This window comes from Clupea harengus, chromosome 6 (genome assembly GCF_900700415.2).
Source record: "Clupea harengus chromosome 6, Ch_v2.0.2, whole genome shotgun sequence".
Classification (NCBI taxonomy): Eukaryota; Metazoa; Chordata; class Actinopteri; order Clupeiformes; family Clupeidae; genus Clupea; species Clupea harengus.
In genome coordinates, this window is record NC_045157.1 from 15068738 (window position 1) to 15095611 (window position 26874).

A 26874-nucleotide genomic window follows, 5' to 3' on the forward strand; every position below is an offset into this window, starting at 1 on the left:
AACGTCGAACCATTTGGCAGCTGAATGTGCTGTTTGTGTGCTCCTATGCAGTGCTCATTGGGCGCTCATTGGGTGGGGGGATGCAGATCGTATAAATAAGCGATCCATTGTGTGCCACTCAATGCCACTAACGCAGTGCGCAACATTTACATTTCCGCCCGATTGCCGGGGCCAAGGTGGATTTTCTAATTTTACTGACATGCTTCAATTTCCACAGACCATCATCATGGCGCTCACCCCCACCACATCGCTCCTGGAGTCATTTCCATTTGACTTTTCTCTTATCTCCAGAAAAATGCATTTCCTCTGACTAGCCGTGGGGCGTTAATGTGAAAGCAGAGTTTAAATTTTATTCGGAAGGGCCACGTTTAAACATTTGACCACCATTTGGTCCCCTGGCTGCATAAAAAATCCTGATGGTAGATACGGGCCCAAATGTCACAGAAGAAATGGCTTCTGCCATGAATGTTTTATTCAGTTCCCCCTTTCTCTGATCACATCTATACAATAGAAAATGTAAATGTTATGCAGAGTGTTAAAAATCCACTATATATTTTATGACCTTCTATAAAAGCGGCTAAAATGACTTTCCATGAAAATGGAAAAGGAATAAAGCCCATATTAACTGGGAAGGGAGAATGGCACTCTATTTCATCTGCCTTCAGCGAGGCGATATTCACTTAACCCAGACACAATGGCCACAGAGTATCAGGGCTACCGGAGAACACAGATTTATGTACACCACGCATAGTGCTATTTAGGTGGTGTGCAAATGGAATTGTTTAGAGCTCATGGGGGCACCCTGAAACTGAGGAAAACATGATTTGTTATGCTAATGTTACTTGAATTTGTGCGAGGTGTTTTCAGATTAAGTGCTACTGTGGAAGGGCAGTGTTCAGGTCATGACACTGACAAGTCTATTGTTCTTGGAAACTTAGAACAATACAGATGCTCATCTAGTGGCTTTTGTTTTCATGTTGTTAAGTATAGTACAAGGACAAATTGCAACAAAAAAATGTAACCCTTGGAAAAAGTCTTGTCTATACTTTTTCTGTTGACTGACATGTAACGATTTCTGTTGAGTTTTATTGATTCCTGACTGGCCATCAGAAATCAAGCTTCTGAGCAAACAGGTATAGAACCACTGTATAGTCGAGCCCTGTTGCTATGTTCTGTCCCTGTTGTCATATCTCAGTCATATTTCCATAAAGCAAACAATGTTGGTTTATTAGATGCTTGGCAGGCCCTCAGCAGGTACCTCTGCACAGCAGACAAAACCACTGGGTAGTTGTTAAAAAACTGAATTCCCTAGCGGTCCACGTGACCGTAGGAGGTCAGAAATATCACGTTGCGTAAAGGCACAGGGCAAAAATCTACGTCTTAGTCTCTTAGGAGGATAATACACTGTCTTCAACCCTGGACAAAATGTCTGCGTTACCTTTTTTAAATCTTATTCTTCATGCTCTTTAACCCAAAGTAAAGATTTTGCACCTGAAGCAAAGGGTAGTGATTCTGAATGAGCCGTGAGCCTTATCAGCAGAGTAGGGAGCTCCGGAAAAAAAGAAGAAAAAAAAAGAAAGAAAGAAAAATCACCTCCAACTCCCCTTGCCCTTTTAGCTCAGCTAATATTCCAGCCTTAGCCTCTCGGAGCCAAAGGCTACGGGTGGATTCTCTGTGGAGGCTGAGGTGCCTTAGTGCCGTCTTTCCCCCGTAACCCGCAGTAATGTGGAGAAGCGGCGATGGATCAATCATGGACAAACCCCTCCACATCCCCCTGCATCAGCACCCCTGCAGCGCTGAAAGTGTGGAGAGAGAGAGAGAGAGAGAGAGAGAGAGAGTGTGTGTGAGAGAGAGAGAGAGAGAGAGAGAGAGAGAGAGAGCACATGGGGGAGTCTTGTATGTGGCAAAGATCTGCAGTACAGATTGTAATATTGACTTCATGGTTCAGACATACAGGGAGAGTGCTTTGATTTCTCTTTTTTTGTATGAGGGTATGTGGTTTCACTGCTGTGTGTAAGGGCCATCATTTTACTGTACTGTTTTTTTCCACCAGTTTACCTCTCTTATATACAGTGGGGAAAATAAGTATTTGAACCCCTGCCGATTTCGCAAGTTTGGCCACTTGCAAAGAAATGTGTGATCTATAATTGTAATAGTAGGTATATTTTAACAGTGAGAAACAGAATATCAACAAAAAAATCCAGAAAACTGCATTTTATAACATTTATGACTTAATTTGCATTTGATGCAGAAAATAAGTATTTGAACCCCTAGCAAAACATGACTTAGTACTTGGTGGAATAACCCTTGTTGGCAAGCACAGACGTCAGACTTTTCTTGTAGTTGGTCACCAGGTTTACACACATCTCAGGAGGGATTTTGGTCCATTCCTCTTTGCAGATCCTCTCCAAATCCTTAAGGTTGCGTTTTCAATGGGAGGGAATGAGGGAATGAGGTTCAAGCCCAATATTCCACATTTACATGGCCCCATCCATAGTCCCCTCGATGCAGTGGAGTCGTCCTGTACCCTTGGCAGAGAAACAGCCCCAAAGCATAATGTTTCCACCTCCATGCTTGACGGTGGGGATGGTGTCATATTCAGCATTCATCCCCCTCCAAACGCGGCAAGTCGAGTTGATGCCAAAGAGCTTGATTTTGGTCTCATCTGACCACATCCTGTCTCCCAATCCTCCTTAGAATCATTCAAGTGTTCATTGGCAAACTTCAGACGGCCCTGTACATGTGCTTCCTTGAGAGTTCTGCAGTACTTCAAACCATTACGGCGTAGTGTGTTGCCAATGGTTTTCTTGGTGACTGTGGTCCCAGCTGCCTTGAGATCATTCACAAGCTCCCCCTGTGTAGTTCTGGGGTTATTCTGCACCTTTCGGATGATCACCGATACCGCACGAGGGGATATCTTGCATGGAGCCCCAGACCTAGAGCGATGGACAGTTGTTTGGTGTTGCTTCCATTTGCGAATAATCACACCAATAGTTGTCTGCTTCTCACCAAGCTGCTTGCCGATGGTTTTGTAACCCATTCCCGCCTTGTGCAGGTCTACAATCTTATCTCTGACTTCCTTGGTCAACTCTTTGGTCTTGCCCATGGTGGTGAGGTTGAAGGTGTGAAGTATGATTCTTTGGACAGGTTTCTTTTATACACGTCACCAGTTGAGATCAGGTGTACCTTGTTAGGCCTAATGAGGACTAATCTGTGTGCTTCTTGGGCACATAACTGGTCATTGGGAGCCAGAATTCTTGCTGTTTGCTTAGGGGTTCAAATACTTATTTTCTGCATCAAATACAAATAAAGTCATAAATGTTATAAAATGCAGTTTTCTGGATTTGTTTGTTGATATTCTATTTCTCACTGTTAAAATACACCTACCATTACAATTATAGATCACACATTTCTTTGCAAGTGGCCAAACTTGCGAAATCGGCAGGGGTTCAAATACTTATTTTCCCCACTGTATATGTGTATGTGTGTGTGTGTCTGTCTGTGTGTTTATATGTGATTGTACAGGTGTGTATGTGTATGTGTATGTCAAGTAATGGCTTTTATTTCAAGTCATGCATACAGAGAACAGAAATGTGCCTGATATTCCAGCTAATTTAACGAGATACACGTACATGAAATTACACAACATAGCAGCGGAATTTTCTAACTTTGGTTGATTTTGACATTTGTAATTAGGAGAAAGAAGAAAAGAATGATGACGTGTGGGAAGAGAGAAAGGAGGAGGAGAAATTTGATATATTTAAAATCAATGTTTAAAAGTGCAATTTTATAAGTCTGAAGTGTGCCTGCCCCCCCCCCCTTTTTTCTCTCTGTCTCTCTGTCTCTCTCACACACTCTCTTTCTGTTTCATCTGATCAGAAGTTGGAAATGTTATAAGTCTGAAGTGTGCGTGCCCCCCCCCCTTACCCTCCCCTCTGTTTCTCTCTCTCTGTCTCTCTGTCTGTCTCTCTCTCTCACACTCTCTTTCAGTTGCATCTGAACAGAAGTTAGAAATTTGGAGGAAAGGGGGCAGCATACAACCATGTAAAACTGTACATTGACCAGTCTTATGAGTGCTGAGATATGCTCGTCCTATCCAGTTCATCTCCCTGAAAAGCAGCTCTTTTCTCACACATGTCGTGAATTTAGCTCAGCTCTTCCTCTTGTCAGCTCCAGATATGACTCTCTCCCTCTTTGTGAAGTGTTTTATCATAGCCAATGGGGGTATAGCATACAGCATTTTAATCTTTGTCACTACAGGGGGTCGTGTGAAACTGAACATTGTGTGTGTGTGTGTGTGTGTGTGTGTGTGTGTGTGTGTGTGTGTGTGTGTGTGTGTGTGTGTGTGTGTGTGTGTGTGTGTGTGTGTGTGTGTGTGTGTGTGTGTGTGTGTGTGTGTGTGTGTGTGTGTGTGTGTGTGTTGTTTGTGTGTGTGTGTGTGTGTGTGTGTGTGTGTTGTGTTGTGTGTGTGTGTGTATATATATATATATATATATATATATATACAGTGGGGAAAATAAGTATTTGAACCCCTGCCGATTTCGCAAGTTTGGCCACTTGCAAAGAAATGTGTGATCTATAATTGTAATGGTAGGTGTATTTTAACAGTGAGAAATAGAATATCAACAAACAAATCCAGAAAACTGCATTTTATAACATTTATGACTTTATTTGTATTTGATGCAGAAAATAAGTATTTGAACCCCCAAGCAAACAGCAAGAATTCTGGCTCCCAATGACCAGTTATGTGCCCAAGAAGCACACAGATTAGTCCTCATTAGGCTTAACAAGGTACACCTGATCTCAACTGGTGACGTGTATAAAAGAAACCTGTCCAAAGAATCATACTTCACACCTTCAACCTCACCACCATGGGCAAGACCAAAGAGTTGACCAAGGACGTCAGAGATAAGATTGTAGACCTGCACAAGGCTGGAATGGGTTACAAAACCATCGGCAAGCAGCTTGGTGAGAAGCAGACAACTATTGGTGCGATTATTCGTAAATGGAAGCAACACCAAACAACTTTCCATCGCTCCAGGTCTGGGGCTCAATGCAAGATATCCCCTTGTGCGGTATCGGTGATCATCCGAAAGGTGCAGAATAACCCCAGAACTACACAGGGGGAGCTTGTGAATGATCTCAAGGCAGCTGGGACCACAGTCACCAAGAAAACCATTGGCAACACACTACGCCGTAATGGTTTGAAGTACTGCAGCACTCGCAAGGTCCCCCTGCTCAAGGAAGCACATGTACAGGGCCGTCTGAAATTTGCCAATGAACACTTAAATGATTCTAAGGAGGATTGGGAGACAGGATGTGGTCAGATGAGACCAAAATCAAGCTCTTTGGCATCAACTCGACTTGCCGCGTTTGGAGGGGGAAGAATGCTGAATATGACACCATCCCCACCGTCAAGCATGGAGGTGGAAACATTATGCTTTGGGGCTGTTTCTCTGCCAAGGGTACAGGACGACTCCACTGCATCGAGGGGACTATGGATGGGGCCATGTAACGTGGAATATTGGGCTTGAACCTCATTCCCTCATTCCCTCCCATTGAAAACGCAACCTTAAGGATTTGGAGAGGATCTGCAAAGAGGAGTGGACCAAAATCCCTCCTGAGATGTGTGTAAACCTGGTGACCAACTACAAGAAAAGTCTGACGTCTGTGCTTGCCAACAAGGGTTATTCCACCAAGTATTAAGTCATGTTTTGCTAGGGGTTCAAATACTTATTTTCTGCATCAATTGCAAATTAAGTCATACATGTTATAAAATGCAGTTTTCTGGATTTTTTTGTTGATATTCTGTTTCTCACTGTTAAAATACACCTACTATTACAATTATAGATCACACATTTCTTTGCAAGTGGTCAAACATGCGAAATCGACAGGGGTTCAAATACTTATTTTCCCCACTGTATATATTTTTTAGAAATGCTGTGTGGATCAGTGTGGTGATTGTGTCTGCATTCGTATCTGTGAAGGTAGCTCAAGACTTATGCACATGGATTTTCATTGCTTTCTGTCCTGCTGTGTGAGTTGATGACATTTTCCATTAAGGTTACAAACAGATGACCATGTGCAATAATTTATGTTTGCCAGTGTGTGTGTGTGTGAGTGTGTATGTGTGCACATGTGTGTGTTTAGAGGGTGTATGATTTGGTCCTGGATGGGCGTTTAGAGACCGGGCGATGTGAGGCTGATGCAAAATTCAATTATGTTAGTTGTGGAAAGCTTTCCTCATCCCGCCCCTATCACATACCCCCTACACGCCACATCTCCCTCACGCTCACACAGACACCATTTAATTTCCTGGTTAATGACGCTCTCCAGGTGACCAACGGACTTGATTGACTGTCTGCCCATCTCCAAGGAGAAAACCAAAGAGCAAGATAATTCAATTTGGACATGTAATAATTGAAGAGATGGAAATGGGAAGAAACAAAAACACATTACCCAAACTATTTCTACATTTAATATCAACAATTATGTGTCTCAGGCCTGAATTTCTCTCACAAACAAATAGCGAACAAATCACAGTCTGACTCACAGACTGACTGTAGGATTTTTGCCCATCCTCAGTTTCTATATAACGTAATTTCATGGTCTTTAATAAGTGAACCAAACAAACAGTTCTCTCTCCGTGAGGGACAGATATGACTGTGTCGGTAAATTATCCACTCCCGTTCAATTTCCTTCCATTATTCAAATGAACACATTATTCCTTCTCTCTTCCTCACTCTCTCTCTCCCTCTTGTACCCTACATATTTCTACCTCTCAACCCCCACCTCTCTCTCTCTCTCTCTCTCTTGCTCTCCTTCTGCTCCCTCTTTCTCTTTCTTTCCGTCTCTCCCTTCCCCATCTCTCACCCCATCCTACCCTCCCACCCCGCCCTATGTGTTGTGATCCACTCTAGGTTCTGCTCCATCTCCAGGAGCAAAAAATGGTGGATGAACTTTTCATTATGCTAAACACTGGAACAACAGTAGCTGAGTGTGCCGCTTGGCTGAGTGAAGATGCTGGAGTGCATATTGTGTGTCTGGCCCGCGCTGTTTTATGTCCTGTCAATGAGCTTTCAGTCCCAGTCGGCTGCCACCGTCCTGTAGCAATGATTTACAGCCGCAACAGAAAATGAAAGAGCTTCGTTGCAACAGTCGTTCCCCCCCGTCCGCCCCCCTCCTTTCTTTTTTTGCCTCTTGCTCTCTTGCTCACCCTTCTCTCCGTTCATTTCTCTCTTGCATACACACACACACACACAATTCTCTTCCTCTCTCCACCTTCTCTTTCTCTCTTGCTCAGCAGTGGGCTGGATGGCAGGCCTAATTTTGGGACCTGGTTGGTCTCATTTTAGTCCCGTCTCTGGATGCCTCCCCCTCTGGTTGGAACCAATCAGATGGGCAGCCTGGCCCTCTGAAGCACATTACACAAATGTATGCAAAGCCTGTAAATGATTTATATCAGGCTGCACAACAAAGGGCTTTTTTTCCCCCTTCTCCCAGAGTTAGATATGGATAGACCAGAGGGATGGTAAGGAGGAAGAGAGAGGGGGGGGGGGTAAAAAAGGGATTGGGGGTTTGGGTAAGAAGGGAGAGAGAGAGAAGAAGAGATAGAGAATCATCAAGATTTACGATCTATGAACGCCGGTCACTCAACAAACATGGCTGCCCCCCCCCCTCCCCTCCTATCACATACTCAATCAAATGTACAGACTCATTGATGTGCAGAGGCTCAAGTGCTACATCTCCCTCAATTCTCCGAACCAGCGCACCGATGTAAAGATCTGTGCAAGCCAGAGTGCCTATGCATACTGATGGCTCTTTAAGAAGACTGCCTGCTTCTATGGTGGCCCTCTCTCTCTCTCTCTCATTCTCTCTCTCTTTTCCCCAAGCCCCTTGGCGCTACGAGATTATATGTCAATCACTTGGCTGATGAACTGAGGGCTGGCTATGGTTGAAACAGCGTGCTTATCCTTTCCCAGGGTGGATGCTCGCCGTGCTCTTATTGACCGGCCTTGGCTTGATCAGCTCTGAGAGGCGTGACCGAGAGACGCAGTCAAAGCCAATTACTGAGAAACGGAGGGAACAATGGTGTCTGAACCAGCAGAATGGCTTCACTGCCCCAGCTGTTAGTCATACTTTACTTTTAAGCACAAGATGAGTTGCAGCACCTGACTATGACTCTTTGGTCAGTCCAGCAGAGGGTTGGGATCATATGCTTCACGTCTAACATGTTACTGGTACCTTAGAATGGGGTATGAAATGGTATATGTTTCTTGCATGTTAGAAGAAATGGCCCTTGTGTGTTGGCACTGGAAATGTTATCATATGAATTTTATATTTGTACGTATGTCATAAATATGTCTCATGTTGCTCTGTGTGTGTGTGTGTGTGTGTGTGTGTGTGTGTGCGTGCGTGCGTGGTTTGATGCTTTATCAGGGAAAACTAGGGGGAAAGATCTCTTTGAGTTGGCCCTATGTTGCTTTGCCTTGCGCCTCAAAGCCCCCCAGGATGTAGAAAGCCATGGTAGGCTTTATGCACAATTCATGGATGTAAAGAATGCCCTGAGAGAGAGAGAGCGAGAGAGAGAGAAAGAAGGGGAAAGAGAGAGAGAGAGAGAGAGAGAGAGATATGAGATATTATTATTCTCAACGACCAAAAGAAGCCATTGGTTTTCTAGGAGTGTGCTTGTACATGTATGGAATGATTTGGTGCAGCCCCCCCCCCCCACACCCACACACACACACACACACACACACTCTCTCTCTCTCTTGCTCTCTCTTTATCTCCCGGTCCTGTGATTGTGTACAAGAGTCGCATGACGACTTTTTGTGTAGACAGAGCCTGAGCAGGTAGGATGGAGGTCGGGGTAGAAGACAGATGCATGTAGGGAAACAGGATCAATGGGAGGGAGGTGTGTGTGTGTGAGTGTGTTTGTCGGTGTGTGTGTGTGTGTGTGTGTGTGTGTGGTGTGTGAGACTGTGTTTTTTAGATGGCTCCAGTGACAGTTGGTCTCGCAAACATGGTCTTCACTTTGCCTGACAGTCCTTCCTCTCTCCTGTCACTGATGTTGCCTTTAGGTTTGTGTGTGTGTGTGTGTGTGTGTGTGTGTGTGTGTGTGTGTGTGTGTGTGTGTGTGTGTGTGTGTGTGTGTGTGTGTGTGTGTGTGTGTGTGTGTGTGTGTGTGTGTGACTCCATGAGAGTTCGTTTTTTGTTCTGAAGGTGTTTAGATTTAGAAAAAGGCATTTTATTGAAGGCATTTTTATTTAATTTTTTGTAGGCACTATATATAATTTCTAAGTTTCCACTTTTAACAGAGCACACTTTCAGTTTCTATGAGATTGTGTTCAATTTCTTTTTCTTTCAGTGATCCCATATACTGTACAATGGTGAATCAGACATACCTTTCCATTTCAGTGTCTGTATCAGTTTATATATTTGTGTGTTTGTTCTGTATGTTCTAACTTCATACAGTTGATTCAATAACAAAAAATATATCTTTTATCGGACTAAAACTTTTATCTTTATGAAATTTCGTTAGTCATTTCACATGTTATGAGCCGGAATGTTCTATGAGTTTGTAAAAGTCAACTTGATGGGGGTGTTAGCATGAGGCACAGCCCAGCCCTCTCACTTCATGCTAACACGAGCTATATTAGAGAAAACCAGGTCAGTCCCCCGTGCCTTCATTCTGCAGCAGAAGCACAGTTCAACTGTGATGAAACAGAAAGGGCCATTTTCAGACAGCACACAGGTGTGCACACTCAAAAAAGAAAAATGACGCACACCACACACTCACACAACACACACAAAACAGGAACTCACACTCACACACTCACACACCACACACAAAACAGGACCTGAAACATGAACCTGAACCTTGCTTGAGAAGGCTAGATAAGGGAACACATTGCCACTGACAGGTCACCTTTGGCTCCTCTCTGCTGGGGAAGCTTATGGTTTTACCCTGCCTCCACATCCATCAGGGCCCTGAGCTAAATATCTTAGCAACCACTTGCACGGGACCCAGGTACTCTGAACATTCCACCGCTATATTGGGAGTTCTATTAATACTCCTCGTCAGTGCTGCTGAACTTTGCTGTTTTTTCTCACCCCATGGTGAATATCTCACCACCTCTCCCTGACCAATCTTCCTTCTCCTTTTCAACACCTTTCCTATGTTTGTATAGTGTGTTAGGTTGGATACGCATGAGGAGTGTCAACAGCTGAGACCTTAGCTGCTCACTGTGCCCACTGCTGTGGTGTATGTTGTGGTGGTCAGTTTTCAAAGACAAAAAATGTGCTGGGCATAGTAGTTAAGATGTCATTCCGATGCATTTTTTTATTTATAGCGGATTAAAGTAGAGGCAGCCAGGACTAATTGAGATTCTCTAATGAAGACCATATTAGGCTACCTCTTTTGCTGCTACAAAAATGTTGAATGAATTACCTTCTAGAGTCTTGCAACGTTATCAGCAGAATAGAGGATAGGATCTTAGAAAAGTTTGTTTAAAGTCAGGCTGCCCTTCTTTGAGAACTATAAAAAAAAGACTGAAATGTGTAAGACATGGCACGTTTCAGTCAGCCCTTTGGTAATAACATGCCTCAAGAGGGAGAGTGCAGATCTTCTTTTCCTTTTCAGCCAATATATAAAAAACAAAAAGCCCTTTTGAAGTCGTTGGGTTTCTTGCTGTCTTTCATAGTTGGGTCAGGAGATATTCTAAAGGTATCCAGCTGCAGGTATGAGGAAGAGAAAGAGGGAAGAAGGCACAAAAGAAAATTGCCTGCTTTAATGCTGCCGCTAGCCCGTAATTTATGAGAACTTTTACATGAAGGCTCCAGGGGTGAAATACATCAGTGAAGCTTTTCTGTAACTGTCTGACTCCTTAACTTACTGTTAAACTGTAGCGCCTGTTTTCTCTACTGGATTGCTCCCACAAAGAGGCTCTCTGCTGGATCCGATCCATGCATAGTTTTGTCTGATACAGCTTGCAAATGTAAGCTTCTCGTTTGTTGTAAGACTGGGAGAAGAAAAGTGGATCAGTGCTGAAAGTAATTAAAAGTGAGTGCTCTCGATCGCTAATACCCTTTAAAATGGGTTTGAGGGACTTTCTCTGTGTGGAACCATACTGGGTGTCTGACATCACCTGTGAGGTCACCAGGGGTCGCAGAGGTCGCTGAGAATGTGACTGGGTCAAAGGTTAATCAGAGCTCCTGACATGCAGGTCAGGCCCGGGGGTCACCTGTTACATCATTATCGTTGGTCGGCGGGAGCTCATTTGCTTGTGAGTGTAATGACCTCACTGTTCCATGACTCACCCCCCCCCCCCCCCCTCAGCCCCTCCGACAACAGCTCACCTTTCTGCTGCTGCAAGAGGGGGAGGTGGAGGTTGAGGGCGAGGGTCCGCCCGTCCACGTGCTTCCCAACGCAAACTAAAAATAGCACGGCCTGATCTCACCACCAGCCTCTCCCCCCTAGTCCCATCTTCCCTCCACCCCTCTCCTGAATATTTCAGGGCTCCTTCCCTGTGATCTCAGACATAAAGCCTCAAGACGATGCTCTCAAATGTATGTTCTTTCCACCCCAAGGCTCCACAATTCTGTCCCACTCTCACATGTAAAATTTGATTAAATGTGACATTCCTCTGTTTTACCATGTGAAACAAAATTATCGTTTCACTTTTCCTGGTTGGTATAAATACCTACAATTTACAAGAAGCATGCTACTAAGAAATACAAATTAAGAAATAATAATTACGCCTCACGGAAATTCTGCTGCTCTTACTATTTATAGTCGGAAACAAATGAGCACAAAGTCTAGCAAACACAATAGCTGTTTAATACCAAATGTTTTGTGACACAAGCACAATTGCACCATAAGCAAGCCTCAGTCACATTTGTCAGTACTACCTTGTTTTGCCCCAGGAGGTGTGGGCCACTGTAGTCAGTAGTGTTTGTCCTGCGCTCAGTGCCTTGAGGAGCCACTGTGGATGGCAGCCAAGTCAAGCCGGAGCTGTAGTGGGCCCTGCCGGCCATGTGCTGTGCTTCCTGAGCAGCAGGCCGGACGGGATGAACCATGTTGGGCATCTCCTGTCCTCCCCAGAGCCAGCAGGACGGCTGGAGGAAGCCCTGCCTGTGCGGGGGAGACCGGAGAAGAGATAGGGCAAGTTGGGGGTTGGGGGGGTGTCTTGGGAGGAGATGAGGAGATGAAGATAAAGTCGCCATGGTAGCCCCCGTGGACAGCGGCCAAGAGCTCACGGTTGCATTCAGTGTGGATCCACCTTTCACCCTCTATCCTCTTTGTATACATTCTATTTATGTTATAACTTGTAAGTTAAATAAAACAGGGTCATATTTATTGACTGACTGTTTTGTTCACATACACATGATCTGACTAATGCTCCAATCAGCATCTAAGGCAGTTCCCTGGAAACACACCAATGCTTAAATCTGCTTTTATATTACATGCTTCTCTGAAATACATAGAGACACCTAAGACTCACACATTTATGACATTTACTGATTTATGGTGTAATGAAGCCATCTAAGATGCTAGCATCGTCATGGCCATAACCATTGTTGAAACAGCTTTACAAATAAAACATAGTGTAACCACAAATTGAACGAAGTCGTTCGAATGGCGAAGTACACCATAAGCTGATTCCATGGACGTTCTACAGGAATAGTTATACCACCTTCATCTGTGTGAACTTGGGGGATGGGTGAAGGTTGCTGTGCAGATGATGCAGAGAAGACATTTAGGCCAAGCCCTCCCCTTCCCAACGGTGTGAGATATCATCTTCATGTTGGCCCTCATTAAGATGATGAATTCCCCCACAAGAGAATTCATTCCATGGGGAGAAAAAAAAATCCATGTTAAAGAGTATCTGTTTTTTTTAAGCTATGTAGTATGTGTCCTAAATAAAAGTGTAAAATGTCTACAACAAACCACAAGTTCCTGGCACTGGCTCTACCAGCCGTGCTAATGCTAGAAGAACATGCACTCAGTTGTCAAAATCTATCAGGTGTAATTTATGTGACCAGAGCTGTTTGTGGTTTGAGCTGCTGCAGAGTCCTCTTCTGGCTTGTGGTTCTGTGTGTGTCTGCCGCTGATGCCCAGCACCACAGTCATCTATCTAAAAGAACAGCAGGAACATGGGGAAGTCTGCAGCTACAAAGCCTGCTATCAGGCCCCCTTACTCAATTACTTTAAAAATCTGTCTGCGTAAATGTCGACAGCTCTTCCAAGTCTCCACCTCTTTACCTCTGTCTCTATTTTGCTCCTCCTCCCTCCCTCTTTCTCTCTTTTGCTTAGCCTCATCTCTGTTCCTTTGTCCACCTCTGCTGTCAAAATTGTCTTGAAGTGATAGCTCTGACTGTCCTGATCAGCTGCTGCCCCCCCCCCCCCCCCCCCATCAGAGGCAGTGGGGTAAGAAATTGTGAGGGCTCGCCACTCACACAAAAACAGGGGGTAATTAGATTCTTTCACAAGCAATTAAGAGCTAGGTGTGTGTATATCTGTTTGTGAGCATGTGAATCATCAGTGTGCCAGTGTCACAACTCTGTAAATAGATTTTGAGTGATTTGGCATCATTGCTACTTGAGAACCATGTGGAAGAATGTACTATTTCACACAGTGCAGGCATCACCACTGGGCAAGCACAACCCAATGCCAATGCCAATGCCTTGCCTACATGACCAATTACAATTGAAAAAAATAAATTGAAATGAAAACTGCACTGGTGTAGCACTTAGAGACAAAGGCGATTTTATGTAAATATTCTTTATTGGGTGCATGCATTAAACATGAGCGGTGTGTGTGTGTGTATGTGTGTAAAATTGGGTTACTAGCAGTAGATGTATTTGTATGGTTGGGCCGGAACAGCAGGGAGTATTTGTATAGAAGTACTATAGGGATAAAATACATTTGATGTAATGGACAATGATTCATATGTGGGCTATGTGGGATGAAAGAACACACACGTACACACACACACACACAGACAGACAAATGAACTCCCATCTGCATGCTCTGATGCTCTTGCCCTTGGCAACAGGAAACGGGTGTCCGAGCAGACCCCAGTGGCAAGTCAGACCCCCTCTGAATGATCAACTATTGCACTCCACTGCCAGCTCCTGTTGTTAATACTGTCGGCGTGTTTTTGAACTGCACTACATGTTCTTTCAAAGAGTTTAAAATCAGTCGGCCGACCCATTGGTGCCTTCTGACAACAACTTTTCAAACTGCTCTGCTCCAGCAGCCTGTGTTCAGATAACGAGGCCTTTTAATGACCCCCCCAGATATGACAATTGTCCAATGGATTTAATCTGTCATGCCAGAGGAGTGGGATCGATACGCATTTGTGTGAGATGGATGTGTTGGGGCTGGTGGGGATCGAGTGTGTGCGATGTCTGGGCAGGGTCTCGGGGCTGGAGAGCCCCCGAGGCTTATGGGTCCCCCGGTGTGAGATGGCATTTGTGCCCGCGTCTACACCAGACCCCCTGAGAGGGAGGACACTGAGCAAACCACCCCCCCTCAGGAACAGACCGAGGGAGGTGCCACCCAATGCCACTACTGATGCCCAGTCCAGAAACCACTAGACATTCATCGCTGAACAAGAGCCAAGTCTTCGCGATTTCATTTTAGCTTTTACAAACGCCCTCTAGTGGCTAAATGTACAATTATTATTTTCTATAACGGCTAATGGGCTCTACGACAGCACCATTGTCTGGCCCTCCTCACCGCTAATAGGAGATGAGTTGAACACCAAGCACCAGAGACCTTGGAGGTCATTTTAATCAGTTTTATTGCACTTCTCTGACATCTATGCTTTGGTTGACCCAGAAAGGCAATACAAACCTGGCTCATGTGATCTCAGGAGTTGAGTTTGCTGGTCTCCAATAACCCTTTAGTATAACTGTAAATGTTTGTGTGGTGTGTGTATGTGTGTGTGTGTGTGTGTGTGTGTGTATTGGGGAGAGGGGAGGCACTAACCTGCTGATACTGAAAAATCCTGACCGCTGCTGTGCAGAAAGAGTCCGACATGAATAGTGCTCATAATATTGTTTGTTACTCAGATATTGCCTAGCTAATACTATAGAAGTGTGTTTGTGTTTGCAAGAATGCATTGGGTTGAATGTACAATGCAAGAATGTAATACAGACGTGGACAAAATTGTTGGTACCCTTCATTTAAAGAAAGAAAAACCCACAATTGTCACTGAAATAACTTGAAACTGACAAGATCCAGTTTTGTCTCATCTGTCCAAAGGACATTCTCCCAGAAGCCCTGTGGCTTGTCAATATGCATTTTGGCAAATTCCAGTTTCGCTTTTATATGATTTGCTTTCAACAGTGGTGTCCTCCTCGGTCGACTTTGGCTCAAACAGCGACTGATGGTGCGATCTGACACTGATGTACCTTGACCTTGGAGTTCACCTCTAATCTCGTTTGAAGTTGTTCTGGGCTCTTTGGTTACCATTCGTATTATCCGTCTCTTCAATTTGTCATCAATTTTCCTCTTGCAGCCACATCCAGGGAGGTTGGCTACAGTCCCCTGGACCTTAAACTTCTGAATAATATGTGCAACTGTAGTCACAGGAATATCAAGCTGCTTGGAGATGGTCTTATAGCCTTTACCTTTAACATGCTTGTCTATAATTTTCTTACTAATCACCTGAGACAACTCTGTCCTTAGCTTTCTGTGGTCCATGTTCAGTGTGGTACACACCATGATACCAAACACCACAGTGACTACTTTTCACCCTTTAAATAGGCAGACTGACTGTTTACAAGTTTGAAGACACCCGTAATGCTAATTAGACATGTCCCTATGGTCAAATTATTTTCAATCTTTTCTAGGGGTACCATCATTTTTGTCCAGGCCAGTTTAATTCGTTTTTTTTTAATTATTATTCTGTTGAACCACAATTCAAAGGCAATGTCTGATTTTTATTAGTTCATTTTCAGTAATTTTGTATTTATTATTACTTTTGTCAGTTTCAAGTTATTTCAGTGACCATTGTGGCTTTTTCTTCCTTTAACGGAAGGGTACCAATAATTTTGTCCACGTCTGTAGGTCTCACTAGGTCTCAATATTGCACACAAGAGAGTTGCAGTGAAATCAGTCAAAGAGAAAATGCATTTGCACAGTAATGAATGTGATATTAATCCAGTGTGCGCACAAAGGTTGCCATTGACAAACATCAGCAGTTTTATGTTAAGTAAAAATATGTGTAGTAGTGGATGAACTCTTGAAGACCTCAAAGACCAAACTATGTACAGATGAGTTGTATTGTAGCTGGAAGGGAGAATTCACCTACAGTGACATTCCACAGTGTCAGTAATCACTCCCGTTAACTAAGTGGTGAAATCTATTTGGAGTGTCTGTGCCTTGTGACTTGCTTAACCTTTCCTGACCTGGATATTGACCTTTAACCCACAGCATTGGAAAGGTGTTTGTCACCTCTGATCATCAAAGAAGTCTGTTGACATGCAAGGACCACGACAGGATTGGAAACTACCCATGAGGTAAGGGGACTGAAATACTTCTAATCCAGGTCCAGCTGGGGTGGAGGTTCTAGAACCACAGTTGTTTGTTACTGCTAGGACTTAAGTAACTGACTAGCCACCGCAGATTTGGTGAACTTCTCTGTAAAACATCCTCAGGGCTACAATTCCTATTGTTATTAAATGTGCTATATAAATACATTTTGCAGGTATAAGATACTCTCTGTATATGATTTGGACATGAAGGACCCTTGTCTCAGAGTGGCATACAGCATGTAACTGAGTTCTAGTTTGATGCACAGCCTTTAGTTTGAATCATATTTTATAGATGCATGAAAAATATCAGAACAATCAAAGACAAGACCAAACCAGAAGGACACTAAATGGATGAAAATGATTGGTACTATTTCTGTGTTATCTGGCAAGTGATAATTTATTGTACATGCTGATTTGGCACATACTGATTTGGCACCTTGTTTTCCATGGTTACTGTTGCTAAGGCAGGGAAGCTTAATTCACCAGGCTGTCGGGGCTGTCTCCTGTTTCCTCTTAACCTTCCCCAGTAAGTGCAAGCACATGGACATATTAGCAGGGTTTTGTCAATTTGAATGTGTCACTGGCATGACAACCAACGGTGACAAGCCATGGAGCATCATAACAACATTTGTCATGTATCAGTGACATTCACAGCTTGGCTTTTAATGATCCTCATTACATTTGTGTCTGATATAATACATTTGTGTATATGTGTGTTTAACAGCTTAACAGAACACTTTGAAGGTAATTTCAATGCAATCTAAGGCCCCCAGCCTATAGCAATCAAATGCATGCTGTGCAACTAAAGTTGTTCATAAACAGGATGGCGATGTCTAATATGTTTTGCTGGCAAACTTGTTTCAAAAAGAAGACATACACAACCCCTCAATCATGCTTCCATGTCATTTCAATTTTAGAACGAATATTGGTGAATTTGTTCCAACAAAGACATTCCTCAGGAAAAACACAATTTCTCCAAACCGCTACAGTAGAGGCCAAACCATGAAAGAAGATAGCCTCTCCACAAACATGCAATCTTCAGACTGAAGAGACTGTCTCATGCCTGTCATGGCAGGAGGAAAGAAACAGAAAACAGATGAAGTGATGAAATGTCCAAGGTTGGGATCAACACAGAGCCGCAATGGGCATAAACAACAGTTGCAATATATCGATTTTGTTGTTTTATTGTCCGATACTTTCTCTGGATCAGAGCCACTGTAGGAATAAAGACAGAAAGACAGGAGAGGAAGGAAAAGACAGTCAGTCAAACAAAGAAAGAAAGAAAGACTGAAAAAAGCGAGAGAGAGAGAGAAAGAAGTACGGGGTGGCTGCAATGACACTCGGCACCATAGAGCAGTGCTCCATAATTTGCCTGACATTTTTCATTGTGTGTAATTGGCATTCATTCTCTAAACGGAGTGCACTGTGACAGCAATGATGGGGAAATGTCAGGCCTCAGCAAGAACAGAGGTGAGCTGCCTCTGTTTGTCTGAATGATGAAAACACACACTCTCATCCTTTCGTCAGTCGGGAGGGCGGTGCGCTGATGACGACTCCCTGAAGCTTTCTTGAAGACTTCTTAAGCACTTTGGTACAATTTCTATTGTTATTAAATGTGCTATATAAATAAATGTGACTTGACTTGACTTCTGCGTAGGAGGAGAGAGACCTTTCGCAGCGTCTCCGTAATATTTGAATCATTGTTCTTGGCAGGAGATCTTGCCCTAATACACATCTTTGAGCCAGTGTGCTTATTTAAAGGTGACTGACACTTCATCTGGCAAATTTCTTGCTGCAAAGTTCTGAATGCACTTCTGTGCTAGTGTGTTTTCTTTCTCCACAGATGTTGGATAATTTAATAAATACTCATCCAAGTCCGACCTGTTGGCATTCATTTTTTTTGTTCAATTGCTTGCAACAACAACCAATGGCTTGTAAAAGTGCTATTGCTTTGTTAAATGGTTGAAACCTTTGTCATGTTACACTGACAACACACAGCTCTGAACAGGAGAAAAAAAGAAGACAAAATCGGTTTTCTCTTCAAAGCAGGGAAATGGAAGGATGCCTAAAGCCTACAAGACAAAACAAAGAAGAAAAAGTTGAGTAATTGAAGAAGAAATCATTATGAACGAATGAACCTCAACACACAGGGTTGGCTAAACAACCGCACAAGCCTCACACTAAAAGCCCAGCCTTTGCTCCATTTGCATTGAAATGGGGGCAAAAGCTGAATGAAAGAAGCAAAAAAAAAAAGAGTGAAACAAAGAGAAAACAAGACCGAAGAAGAAGGTCATAAAGCACCAAGGTCTGCTGAGTGATTGAAAATGGGACTAAAGCAACATGCTCTCGAAAGTCTCGGATGAAAAGATGGGGAGGGGGGAGAAAAATCAATGCGATGCAATTAAGCACAAAGCAAAGCTCCCCAGAGCTGAGCGGAATTTGTTATTTATTAAATCATGTCCCCCAAACCTCTCCTCCTTTACCTTCCCCTTGTCCAACACACATAGTGTATTCCCTGCAACCTCCACTCAAGGTAATCCAACTCAGGCATTTGGACAGGGCAGCTAAACCTATTGTTCAGGGGCCTGACAAGTGAATTCAGGTCGGCTCCCACCTCTCCGTGAAAGCATGGCCATGGCAGTGAATGGCAACAACACAGGGCGTTGAGGGGCCACACACGAGAGAGAGAGAGAGAGAGAGAGAGAGAGAGAGAGAGAGAGAGAGAGAGAGAAAAGAGGAAGAGAGAAGAGAGAAGAGAGAAGAGAGAAGAAATACACATCTCTGGAAACTGTACAGTAGAACACCAGTTCCGTAATGACGCAATATCATTTGAAATTAGGTTCTATTTGGAATTAAATTGGGTTCTTAGGCATGTTCCCGCAACTAATCCTTGTTAGTTTATAGCCTTATCAAGGAACCTACAAAAAAAGGTGTGTACGTAAATCCTTTATGATTCTCTGGCTACATGAAACCTTTTCCGGTCACCTTTATACTGCGCACACACTCAATCAGTCATCACCACAGTATCAGTAGTAGTAATAGAAGTAGCCCCATGTCTAGTCCCAATCAGTGCCCAGTTTGAGTAGACCGCTCACTGCTCAAGATATTCAGCAGGATGTGACCACAGGGGATGGGTGTGCCTGCATTATGAGTGACAGATCAAATCAGTGGCCTGACAGAGGTGTGCAATAGAGTTATGGCGCTCATTTTGGCTTATTTTGACACCAGAATAAGTTATGAGTGAATGAGTTATGACAGAAATAACATCTGAACACACAAGGTCAGATCCCCCCCCCCCCCCCCCCCCCCTGAAGATTTATGGAAATAGCTTTTAAGCAATTCAAATAATGCAATATGTAAATGAAAATACATTTGTTAAGTAAATGATGTTCAGGACCAATCAGCTTTATGAGAGAGAGAGAGAGAGAGAGAGAGCAAGACAGTGAACATATGGGCCATAACGACCGGAGCAGAATGTACCAGCATGCTCCTCTTTACCCAAGCGCTTCTGTGTGTTCTTCTGTGTGTTCTTCTGCATGTTCTTCTGCGTGTTCTTCTGTGTGTTCTGTGTGTTCTCTGTGTGTTCTTCTGTGTGTTTTCTGTGTGTTCTTCTGTGTGTTCTCTGTCTTCTGTGTGTTCTTCTGTGTGTTCTCTGTCCTCTGTTTGCGTCCTCCATGAAGCTCGCTGTCAGTTATCCATCTTGAAGGGGTTTCTTCTACATTACTCAGGCCAAAGACATACCTTACAGATTATGAACATATTTTTCACGTGGGGAATGTCAAGTCTGCTGCTTTGCAGTGTTGACTTGCCCAAAGGAAGAGCATGTAGATGTCTTTATCAGAGAACCTACAATCCTATCAAAAAAATGTGTCTGTTTCACCTACATTTATTGAAGGTGTTTGTGTTACACAAAAGCCCACTGTTGAACCGAGCGTCCAGGCAACAAGCTGTCAACACCTTTTCTCTCTGGAGTTTAGTTTGTGACCTTGAAAAAACACAAACACACTTTTACCTCATCGACAGCATTATGCAGAAGCAATAGCCATACAAGCACTTACCATCACTTGAAGAAGCTCAGCCATTGAACAGCACAAAAAAAAAGTGGGAGCGTGGAATGTTTCCCAGAGTTATTTCACCTGTGCATCCTTGGTAGGACAACACTGCCTCATCTATGGCTATTTAAATGAATCGACTGAATGATTGCACACTGGCCACACATTCTGTGCGATACAAAGAAGCACTTAAAGCACTAAAGTAGTGGGTTCACCTGGTTTTTATAAAAGTTATAATAAAGTTGATATATGCCAATTTATTTCCCCTCTGCCATAGAGGCGAATGAAAAGCATTTTTTTTTTTTTTTTTTTTTTTTTAGCTGTTTGATTGATGTTTCTTTGGTGAGTTCTAATGGGACTTTGTTTTTTTCTTACAGTGGTTGGTAATGAATGACCTTGAAAGCTTGTGCACACACTCACACACACACACGCACACACACAAATACACACACCTCTTGATTCTTGATTCTACTACACCCCCTAGCAAAACCCATAGGAAATTAGAAGCCTTGTGTCAGTTTTTTTAGTGCTTTTTTTTCTCTCCTCTCTCCTCCACCCACCCACACACACACTCACATGCACACACACACACACACACACACACACACACACACACACACACACACACTCTCCCTCTTTCTCTACCCCCCCCCACCCACACACTCACACACACACTCTCCCTGTTACTCTACCATCCACTTACCCACCCACACACACACACACACACACACACACACACACACACACACACACACACTCCCTCACTCTCTCCAGATCTTGCCGCACGGCTTTCACTCCCTCCTTCTGTGGCTTGCCGCTAAGAATTTGATACAGGCGCGGGTGCTGAGGCCGGGGTGAGTAAATGAAATATTGATCCACTGCTCCGTGGCCTTGCCTTCACCTTGTCCCGGTGCTGTGAGTTACCGACTTTTCCGTTCTGCTTGTAATAGGAATTATTACAGAGGGCCTGGGCGAGTAATTACTGGGCATGGCGGAAGGGGAGGGCATGTCGTATATTTCTGTAAAGAAGTTATTTACCGCGCGTGCAGATCAACCTCCCCCTGCCACTGGGCCATGCCTCCTCCCCAACCCAACTCGACCGACCTGCCTTTTGGTCCTGTCCCGTCTTTTCTTAACCTTGATTCTATTCTGTTAACTGTCATTAATCATCCGTGGTGTTGGGGGAAGTTTATCAGGAGGGCCGGATGTCAGGTTGGGTGTGTTTCTCACGTGTGTTCGTGTTTATGTGTGCGAGTGTGTGTGTGTGTGTGTGTGTAGGTGCAGGTGTATCAAAATGTGTTTGAGTTCTGTGACTCTGTGTGCGCATATGTGAGTCTGTGTATATGTCTGCTGTGTGTCTGTGTGTGTGTGTCTGTGTGTGTGTGTCTGTGTCTGTGTGTGTGTGTGTGTGTGTGTGTGTGTGTGTGTGTGTGTGTGTGTGAGAATAAAATGAAGGTGTGTGAGAGTCAATCAGAGTATGTATATGTGTGCTTTGAGCATCTAAGCATGTCTATGCATCTTGCACGTAGGGAGCAGCAGCAGGGACTGCACATATAAGAGCGTGCTGCCTGGCTGCCCTGCTGTTGGCTGATGTATACAGGTGTCTGTTTGAGGGGAACTGGCCGTTTGTTTGTCTGATAGATCGGGTTTGGCGGCGCCCTTGCTGTGCATGTCAGATGGTAAGGGTGTGTGTGTGTGTGTGTGTGTGTGTGTGTGTGTGTGTGTGTGTGTGTGTGTGTGTGTGTGTGTGTCACATCACAAAGGTGTATGTGTGTTGGACTGTGGAGTGCAGGTGGCAGTGAAGGTCACTGTTTGGAGCAGAGATCGGTCTGGGCTGGTGATGCATCCTGATGGAAAGAGCCTTGGAGGAGGACCAGTGGCCCAATCAGGCATTAGGTGTGAGAGAGAGAGGATGAATAACATGTGGGAGTCTTTCTGGGTGTCACCTCCATGCCAGAGGACAGGTAGTACTTGTATACTAGAGGTAACTGCCACCCACAGACTTCTCTGAAGAAAGCTTACACACACAGATAAAGGCAAGATTTTGTAGGAACACACATCCATCATAGTGAGTAAGCTGACTGTGTCGTGCGAGTGCCAACTCATGCACAATGCACAAAGACATAGAAAAGCAATATTTTAAAAACAAAGAATAGAAACAAATAACAAAGAATATTTTGTATTAGTGCAATATGCATTGCATACATGTATTTTAAAAACATACATCACAGCATAATGAAAAACAATGCATTTCTTTCCCCCGAACCACAGACTCTTGACATTCCTTCCAGAACTGCCATGGAGAATTTCCCGGCCTTATTTTTAGACTGGTGAAAGTTGTGGAAAATATTTATTTATTGCCAAAGTGAGATTGTTCCAAATCCTCCACTTTAAAAGTTTTCTCTTTTCTTTTTATCTATTTCAATTTGTCTGTTTTCATTTGGCCAAGGAAGTCTCGGTTTTCAGTCGGTATTTGTCTTTGTGAGCTCAAAGATGCCTGCACTACCAACTCTGTGAGAGAGCGGCAGAGAAAAGAGGCAGAAAATGTGAGAAAGAGATAGAGGACGAGAGAGACAGAGAAGGAGAGAAAGAGAACAATATAATGACCTTTAGTGCACCAGAGAGATGATTGAGCTGTGATTCCAATTCATGACTGAGGTGTGATTCCAATTCACAGAGAAATAGAGGGAGTTATGAAGTTACACGAGATAGAGAAAATGGAGCACGAGGAAAATGATTGAAGGAAAGGGGATGATTGAATTGTGTGGGGTAGAGACACTGAACATAACCTCTGCTGCTAGCCAATGTCTCTGACAATATAATGAAAGACAGAGGCAGGAGGCATACAGAGAGAACTAGAGAGAGAGAGAGAAAGAGAGAGAGAGAGATGTGTTCTAAGAGGACAGAGAGAGAGAGAGATGTGTTCTAAGAGGACGGAGAGAGAGATGTGTTCTAAGAGGACAGAGAGAGAGAGAGATGTGTTCTAAGAGGACGGAGAGAGAGATGTGTTCTAAGAGGACAGAGAGAGAGAGAGAGATGAGTTCTAAGAGGACAGAGAGAGAGATGTTTTCTAAGAGGACAGATAAAGAGAGAGAGAGATGTGTACTAAGAGGACAGAGAGAGATGTGTTCTAAGAGGACAGAGAGACAGAGAAAGAGATGTGTTCTAAGAGGACAGAGAGAGAGATATGTTCTAAGAGGACAGAGAGAGAGATATGTTCTAAGAGGACAGAGAGAGATGTGTTCTAAGAGGACAGAGAGAGATATGTGTTCTAAGAGGACAGAGAGACAGAGAAAGAGATGTGTTCTAAGAGGACAGAGAGAGAGATGTTTTCTAAGAGGACAGATAAAGAGAGAGAGAGATGTGTTCTAAGAGGACAGAGAGAGAGAGAGAGATATGTTCTAAGAGGACAGAGAGAGAGATGTGTTCTAAGAGGACGGAGCAGCAGGGAGGCTAACTAAAGCTTCTAGCCTCCGATCACCCATAGCGGCCTCAGTGATTTTCCATCTACAGCTGGAGCCCATCCAGGTCTGCCCTCCTAACAAGATCAAGTCCACTCTTCATAGATTTTATTACTCCGCTCTCAATCAAATTACATCTACATTGGTGCAGTTTAAGGACCCGTGCCCTGTTGGGGCTTCGACCTTGTCTAGGGGGTAAAACAGAAAGCTGGCCACTTGCCCCACCTCCCTGATAGACGAGTGGAAAAAAAAACAAGAACTAAGACGGCAGGCAGAGATGGAGGGCGGTGGGAGGGGGAGAGATAGAGAGAGAGAGAGAGAAAAAGAAAATAGAAAATCAATAGAGCCGGAAAGCAGGGATGAAGATTGAAAGGTGGAGAAGAGGGGAGGAATGGCAGGAGGGGGAGAGGAGAGGAGAAGAGAGAAAGGCTGATTGTGAAATTGCATGGCAGTCTCAAGCAGGAGTGATGGCTGTTGCTGAGGGCATATCGATGGAAGTCGAGGGGGCGCATTTCCTGGAGGTGACCTGCACATGCCGCAGTCCCCCTGGGACAGTTAGGAGTAGCCCGGTCCTGTCAGAAGGGTGAGCTCGCGCGGGATCATTGAAGCCTGTCTCCTTCAGCACACCCTGTGGTGTCCCAACACAAGGGCTTAAACGTCCACAGAGCTACGGTATTTAGTCCTCGTACTTTGAAAAGAAGAGGACAGAACTCTGTGCGAGTTTAAAAACTGAGGTCGGAAACAAAAAGGAGTCAGAAACTTAGTTCCATGACCTGTGTGTGTTCTCTGCATCAAAGGAAAAGAAATATCACTGCGAGGAATGTCTCCTTTTCAAGCCATTGTGAGGTTTGATGAATTCAATTTTTCGAATAAAAGCTCCTCAGCTTGTCCTGATCTTTTCTGTGAAAAAAAATGTCACCAGAGATATTATGTGATATATAAAACCCCTATGTTGAATAGTACACAACCTTTGACCACCAGTTACATTAATACATTTATACCTACCAGATAACCACAGGAAGACTATTCCTATGAGACTTCCTATGAATGTGTAGATTGGGATGACCTACACATAATAATAATGATTCTAATCCTAACAAATAAAGTAAAATTTAAATAACATCCACACCCATCTCATACTTTACTGGGTACCTCCAATGAATGTGTGAATTCAGCAGTGACGGACGACACCAGGATTGCATGACAAAGAGTCTCATGAAAGGTGTTGTGTTCATAGGTGGCATGCGATTTTCCTTGAACCAAATTGTCACTAACAGCCAATTAAACATATTGTTCCTCTCAGTTATGCATCATTCTTTCACACTGTTCAGAGTTTTAGTACAGATCTATATATTGGGTTTTTATTGATTATAAATTATGTATTGAATTGACCCTTTGTGCTACATTGCTGAAGTTGCATGCGTCTGACTTTAAAGCAAGTTATTTGTAAATAAATCCCCCTTGTAATTTACATTTAATAGGGAACTCCAGATGTGATAAAAAGTAGGTCAAGAGTATTACATGGCCTATATCTTGTGTGGAGTAGCTGACTTCCAAGGAGGAGCTAATGAATATTTCCCTTTGAAGAGGCGACGGAAAAACCAACTCATTTTCCTGGGGATGAGGATCAGAGAGCGAAGAAGGCGAAGGAAGCTGTGCTCGAGAGCGAACAGCCGAGGCTTGCGTGACAACCCCCCACGTATACAAAGAAATCCCACTCAAGCTCCTCTACTTCTTTCTCTCAAGCAAGACCCCCCATCTCCCCACCCCACCAACAGCCTCAAGGGCTGAGGAAGATCATACCTCTCCACGTCCCCATGGACGGGGCCCGAGGTCCCACGGGTCCCCGAGAATAGTGAGCCGTGCCTGGGTCTATCAGCTCGATCAAAGGGGCCTGGTGCTGGAGATTACCTTGCGAATGGGTCCTCATGACGGGGGTCTCAGTTAGTCGCAGATGGCCCAGGCCCTCATGGAGAGGCTGGGATTGGATGGGAAGGGATGGGATGAGAAGACGACCCCCAGGCACCTCAGGAGCGGCACCATTGGCTAGGAAAGGGGTAGGCCTATTAGGCGGAAATGGACGAGTTAGCATGTCTTGGGACGTGTGCCTTCTTGAAGATTGTCTTTCTAAAATGGAGCTGGCCCTGCTCCGCACCGGCTCCTCCTGGGAAATGGTCATAGATGTGCTGCCCATCTGGCCGGGTTTAAGACTCCTCCTTGAGCACCGAAACAGGGTCTTTGAGATGCAGCCTCAAAAACAATGGTCTAAAAAAAATGTGTTTGGCTCCAGCGTCCTTTTGAATTACGGACTGCACTGTTGTTTGGTGTGGCTTCAATGAGTAGGAAGAATTTATTGCCTTGGCTAGGTGTTGCGTGTTATTGCTGACGAACCGCATTTGAAAATCCCTTTGCTCTGCATTTCAATTACGGTTAATTCCTGTCATGCTCTTTGCACTCAGCCCCCATACTTTCTGTGCAAACCCAATAAACTGAAAGAAAAAGCAGGTCGGCATTTGGTAGAGTTTTCTTCTCTAAATGAATACCTTTAATGAGTTTGAAAGCACATAGTGGAACCACGCAGAACTGCTTTCTCCAGTCACTTGTAATGAGAAATTTAACACCCCTCTTGGATTATATGTTTGCATTGCCCTGGTTAATATTCCCCCGGATGGGAGCTTGCAGCGCAAAGCAATTTGTCTGCATCTATGCCAGGCTGTGGCTGTTGCTCGAATATTAACTGTAAAATGGCCGACACACAAGAGATGTTCTCAGGAAAATCCTAGAAATGCAGGGGACACTGCCATGTTTGAGAGGAA

The 26874-nt window shown here is 44.0% G+C and overlaps 1 long non-coding RNA gene across 6 annotated transcripts in view; it reads left to right on the forward strand.

Annotated features, from left to right (window-relative positions):
- Positions 1-26874, forward strand: part of LOC116220793 — a 44575-nt gene that overhangs the window by 1656 nt on the left and 16045 nt on the right. The window contains exons 3-7 of one of the 6 annotated variants that reach the window (XR_004163870.2): positions 16445-16530; positions 16838-16909; positions 17010-17071; positions 17270-17289; positions 17463-19231. This is a non-coding gene — a long non-coding RNA (uncharacterized LOC116220793). Of the gene's footprint in view, positions 1-16444; positions 16531-16837; positions 16910-17009; positions 17072-17269; positions 17290-17462; positions 19232-26874 lie in introns of those variants that run through there. The other 5 variants (XR_004163869.2, XR_004163871.2, XR_004163873.2 and 2 more) reach the window with 5 other exon arrangements.